Source organism: Ptychodera flava, chromosome 13 (genome assembly GCF_041260155.1).
Source record: "Ptychodera flava strain L36383 chromosome 13, AS_Pfla_20210202, whole genome shotgun sequence".
Taxonomy (NCBI): Eukaryota; Metazoa; Hemichordata; class Enteropneusta; family Ptychoderidae; genus Ptychodera; species Ptychodera flava.
In genome coordinates, this window is record NC_091940.1 from 1610411 (window position 1) to 1616497 (window position 6087).

General features: G+C 39.5%; 1 long non-coding RNA gene across 1 annotated transcript; it reads left to right on the forward strand.

Annotated features, from left to right (window-relative positions):
- Nucleotides 1-461: 461 nt before the first annotated feature.
- LOC139147058 (uncharacterized) lies at nucleotides 462-5777 on the forward strand. The gene is made up of 2 exons (XR_011555626.1): nucleotides 462-826; nucleotides 5011-5777. It is a non-coding gene; the product is annotated as an uncharacterized lncRNA (long non-coding RNA).
- Nucleotides 5778-6087: the final 310 nt, after the last annotated feature.

A 6087-nucleotide genomic window follows, 5' to 3' on the forward strand; every position in this document is an offset into this window, starting at 1 on the left:
TCACAAATACATCAGTTGCCACCTGCAAAGTCTCTACCCGAATGTTAGAGGGTTATCTGAGCGTAGTGTGCGGAGGTATTGCATTAAACATAACATTCAGCGTTTAAATGGTCCCGAACTTGATCGACGTGTTTCTAACGCAATTCAAGAAGTGGGACCAACGTATGGTGTCAAAACAATGCTGGGATATTTAGATGCTAATGGATTAAAGATCGGACGTGTTCGCCTTAGAAACAGCCTGAGACGGTCTCATCCTGATTTTCACGAAAGACGAAGAAACGATACGGCAAGACAAACCAATCCGGTGCCGTATTATGCAGCGTACTTCGGACACAAACTTCATGTAGACCAAAACGAAAAACTTGTTGCATTTGGAGTTACTCACGTCTTATTCATTGATGGCTTCAGCCGTAAGATCGTTAAATCTGTGATAATGCCTATCAAAACCCGATTGTAATTTACAAAGTTTACCGTGAAATACTACTTGAGTTTGGTATTTGGGACATGCTTCGCATCGATCATGGTCGAGAGTTCTGTTTGATGAACTTCGTTCAAAACAAGTTGCGAGACTACCGAAACTTCCGGGACTGTCCAGCCTATGTCCAATCCCGTTCGCGAGAAAATCTACGAGCGGAAAGGGCATGGCCAGAAGTCAACCAGCGGACGAATTATGATATTAAGGCGGCCTTGATAAGCATGCAGCGACGAATGCTCATCAACATGTACAACGAAACCGAGAAGTTTTGTGTATCTTTCATCGCCTGTAATGTTGCTCAAGTTGGGTTGCAACGCTTTGTGCCAGCATGGAACAGGCACCCACTAGAAGGTAAAGTGAATATCTTCAAAGAGCTGTCAAAATCATTCAATGACAATACATACAAATTGCGTAGAAAAGTTGGCCATGTACGCCACCTAACTTAAGTTTGTGAATTATTTGCTGAATTCACAAGCAGGTAAATGATAACAGCAAAAATTCCACACGCGCGTAGTTCTCGCACATCCTTACCTATATTATAAGGGACAGACCATTAGAAATTGGGAGGGGTGGTCACGATCGGATTCTTAAAGTTTTTACGTCTGAAAATTTCAAATTTTATTTTTTTTAAATGAAAATAGATATACAATTTTTTTCTGAATCTTGCAGAAGTTTTTATTACTGGTTATGTTCTGAATATTTTTTTTTATTTTGGAGAGAAGTCTGATTTTTTCCCCAAAACTTTCTGCTCTGAAATTTGTTTCCCGTTTCTGACCACCCCTCCCAAAGTGTAATGGCCACTTTGATCTGGCCATGAGCTGAAGCATCCCCATCCAAAACGTATTTATTACCTTGCAGTCCGATCCAAGTCAGGGACATATACCGTGCTTTTAGTGGCTTCACAGGGGCGCGCACTTTGTGACTTTAGCGAACTCTACTAACTGGGATTCGTTTTAAGAAATTGACCGTTATTCTACCCTTTTAATTGAACAATTCTCTTGGAGTTAACAAGCTCTCACACCACCAAATTATACATTTTCTGAAAGCCTAGACATAGGAGAATATTTTGGTTACCACAGTCACACATTGTTTGCATAACTGTCACATGACAGTTTATTTTGCATAATCTTTCAAAAAATCTATTTTCCGAATGTTTTGTTTCAATCCTTTAATTAAGTAGATATGTGGCTGAAATTTGTGTGAGTACAAGATATCAAAACTGATCGTTAAAAGTGTGTCTCAGAATTTTTTTAAACCTTCTAAAAAGATTGTTTATGACAAAAAACTTACACACTAATAGTCTTTTTCCTTTCGGAGTGTGCTACAAAAAAAAAACTAAGCAAAGTATAAAAATCTGAGACACTTTGGAAGAGCGTTATAACAGCTTGTATTTGTGCAAATTTGAGGCAGATAGATTGAATTGAAACAAAACATTAGGAAAACTGATTCTTGAAAGATTATGCAAATTACCTATCACATGATAGTTATGTAAACAGTGGTGACACTGTGGTTAACAAAATGTTCTCCTATAGGCTATCCAGGCTTTCAGAAAATATACAATTTGGTGGGGTTATGAGCTTGTTAAGAATTGTTCAATTAAAAGAGTCGAAAAATGGTCAATTTCTTATACTGGAACCTTAATTGATTTGCAATTTCTAGGTATTTCTCCTTTAGATTTCCCAAAACATACGAAATTCACAATAACCGTTATCACATGAACGGGCACGTGCACAGATCTCAACCTTTGTGACATGACAGATCAAACCCCGTATCCCTGGTCTACGTCACACGCGCACATCAATCCATGGCAAACCCTGCTGCTATTATTTTTCAACAATTCATGCCAACAAATTTCGGGAAGTCAAACGTGGCGCTAAAGTTAAACCATCGTGCATTCTATATAGACGAAACTCCCGGACGCAACAACATTATAAATTACCGTTGCATTGTAGAGGACATATGGACAGTAACGTGAGTAATAAAACTATAGCCGCTCTTCGTGAACCACCGGCAGCTCGTGATCGATCGGGTAGCGCACGTATCAGTATGACCACAAAGGATACTGCTGAAATCACTGATGTGTTCAAAACGTCAAAACAAAGGCCCAGCCGCCAGCGCGTCTTACCGCAAGATATTCCCAGCTGTCACTCAACTTGTCAAGTGAAAACATCGACCCGCCAAACTCAAAAGATCGTGGCGCGAAATAGAAAAGTTCTACCCGCCAGAGCAAATCTGTTAAACCACGCCTCCAATTTTGACCTCAAATTTCACGATCAACCACTTTCACATACGTTTTTCAGACATTGTGGTCCTGTCGACTGGCGCGGCCGGCGGACATTCTGTCGTTCATCTTTGGAAAATTGTAAAATTGTGAGACGATGAACAGGATTTACCCGAACAGAACATCGACACGCCGCGGGAGATTCAACTAGAAGCATGGCTCGTAATCATGGACTATGGGACTTTGTGAAATATGCAAGAACTGGAAATCAAAGAACTGGATTTTGTTTGAGTGTTGTTCAGAAAAAAATTCACATATTCATCACAGTTAGCAATATTCCCATCGGTGAATTTCTCATAGGCTACTGGCGTCAGTTTTTAAAAAGTCTATTCCCAAACTGACCATCGGCTTCTCACACATCGTGCGACGGCACTGGTTGAGACATCTTCTTCACTATTGCCATATTCGTCATTTTCTTTTTCTTTGTTTTTCTTTGAGAGATATCTAACACTTCACTTGATACAAAGCGTTGCCATAAATTTCGTAACCCACGATCGCTGAAACGGAACTTTTCGCCACCTCTCTGCATGACGAAAAAATCGCCAGTAACTTTATCCCCACCACGCGGTAAGATTTCCATGACAATCAAATCCTGTAACTTGGGCAAGATTGCCTTTCCATTCCTATATCTCCGTTTGAGCCATTAGGATGTCACATGACGAAGGTAAATTAACCAGAGAATTGGTTCAAGTCGGTAAATTTTCGAAAAATAAAATGATATGTAAAAGTTCATCGTGTAAAATTTGGCAGCCCAGGTCAGGTTTACGTAGCGATCAAACGCGTTTTTATTTAGTCTGTGCAGCTACAGTGAGTGCCAGGTGAAACTTCCCTGTATCGCGTTCACCCCACTCAATGCTTTCATATCCTACTCACACGTTTCACTGGAAAACAGAACACAAAACAATTGCAATGCATTCCAAGCGTTCACCCAACTCACACGATCACAAATCATGAACTTGAACCAGTTTAGTAAACCAGTAAGCAAATCAAGAGAAAAGCTGTGCACAAACACGCTTCAAACACAGTGTAAGTGTGCGGTGGTCGGCGTTTGGAAGGTGGGCGTGGTTTAATGTTTTTGGTCTGGGCAGTCAAACTTTTCTGTTTCGCGCGTCGATGTTTTGAATGTGGCGGGTTCATGTTTTTGGTTGACATGTCTTGCTGACAGCAGGAAAAAGTTGCGGTCAGACGTGCTGGCGGCAGGGTCTTTGTTTTCACGTTTTGAACACATTAGTGATTTCAGCAGTATGAAAACTGGCCACAGAAAGATATATTTTACTTTATTCTGTTGATAAATGAACAATAAATCTCTATTTCAAAACGCATTTGTGAATCTTGTTTTCTATGCGATCTGCCTGTGTAATAATTCCTTGCAGAAAGCTCGATTAATGCTCCAAAACTCCAAAATACCATAAGAAGACTGTTCATGTGATAAACATATAATCCCATGATATTTTTCTCTGTTAACGTCATCGTATACTCGTATTTTCGCGGAGCGCAGAAATTCTCGCCCACTGCTCGAATTTGTACTAATCCGCGAAAATACTCGTATACAATGACGTTATATTCTTGACCGCGGAATGACTTCACTTTCACCTCACTATTTGCGTAGGGATTGCGTTAACCCCATATTTTGCTTCCCGGACTTCTAATTTTGCAGTGGGACCCCTACTTTTGGTGAGGAGGGGTCCCATCCTTCATAGTAATACACATATAAGAATTCAAATGTAGTAGTGCTAAGCCTGCATTGCATGAGGTGAAATGAGATTTTACAATACAGGACGGCGAGCAAGAAATTAAGTGACAAAGGACAGAATGGTCACGATAGGATTCTGAATTTTTTTACGTCTGAATATTTCAAATTTTATTTTTTTTCAAATGAAAATTGATTTACAATTTTTTTCTGAATTTTGCAGAAGTCTTATTACCCGGTATGTTCTGAATATATTTTTTTTATTTTAGAGAGAAGTCTGGAATTTGTTTTCCAAACTTTCTGCTCTGATTTTTGTCGTTTCTGACCACCCCCTCCCAACGTGGAATGGACCGTCCCCTAGTGTTTATCATCGACGTAATGTTGATGATGTAAAGATTGAGAAAGCCACACTTCAAAATTTGTTTTCACCTCAGCGTGACGCAAAAATGACGTGACAAACCGCAAGTTCCCGGATGTCCTAGGTCAAGAATATAAGTACGTCATTAGTTGCTGAAAAACGAAATAATATGTCCTCTGATACTGTAATATTTTTTCCCATACCAGGTTTCAATTCTCGAGTGCCAGATGTCTTGGCCAGAGGTAACAACAGGATTGCACGTTTAACAGATGATGTGATACCTTCTGTCGACGATGCAGTGATTATGTACGAAAGAGCAGGGGGCAGTTTAACCAGGGAGAGCCGTTTTGGTGACGACCCTCTAAAAGACGACCAACACAAAATCAGTCGCCGAGAGCAGCTTCACCACCAGCAAGCTCATTCTTTTGAATATATTTTTGGACGTTTGGTGAACGGAGACTGTGAACCCTTTGAAACGGCAATCGTTTCATTCATTAACATTACACTTTCCTTGATCTAGGCCAGTGATTCGCTGTGTGTTGAGGTGTTTTAATATTCTTATCAAATATACATCGAATGGACGAGTAGGGATAATTGTGATTTCGAATTCTATATGAAAAGTTGTTGGCCTGAAAATGCCACGATTGTTACAACTCACCTGTATTTGCAAGATATATGCATCTTTTCTGATGCTTTGATACGCATATGCACCTCGAAAGTGAAAGACTTAAACTTTTGATTAATAGTATCAAAATATCTGTCCCAGATGTACATTTCACCTTCGATGGCCAACTTTGTGATAGATCGATGTTCCATGTGAAGAGAACAGAAGCAAATTACACTGTAATAGGAGTAGGGGTGAATAAGCACCAGGAGAACTATCTTTTCGCATCGAATACTGAAATTGAAAACCTAAATGGTGGTAATGAAGGAAATAAAGCCTTTTGTCGTTTCATTTGTTTATTCTAGTCAATCAGGCGTAAACTTCATATTCATACAGGACGAAATTCATATTACATATGTAAAAGATCCATTTGGTCATTTTCCATTAGAGGAAAACAAAAGAGAGATGGGCTATGACATGTTTCAAAGTTATTTCAATCGATTCGTCATGGTGAGCTATTCTAGCATATCTTCGCATACATTATAACTTATTTCAGTCTTGTGCTTTGAGTTTTGATTCACTATATACATTTCGAACTATTCATGTTAGTCTTATGGTTCCAGTACATGGCTAAAGTTGTGTGGTCATATGAGCACTATCTGCAGCTTTAAAGTTGGGT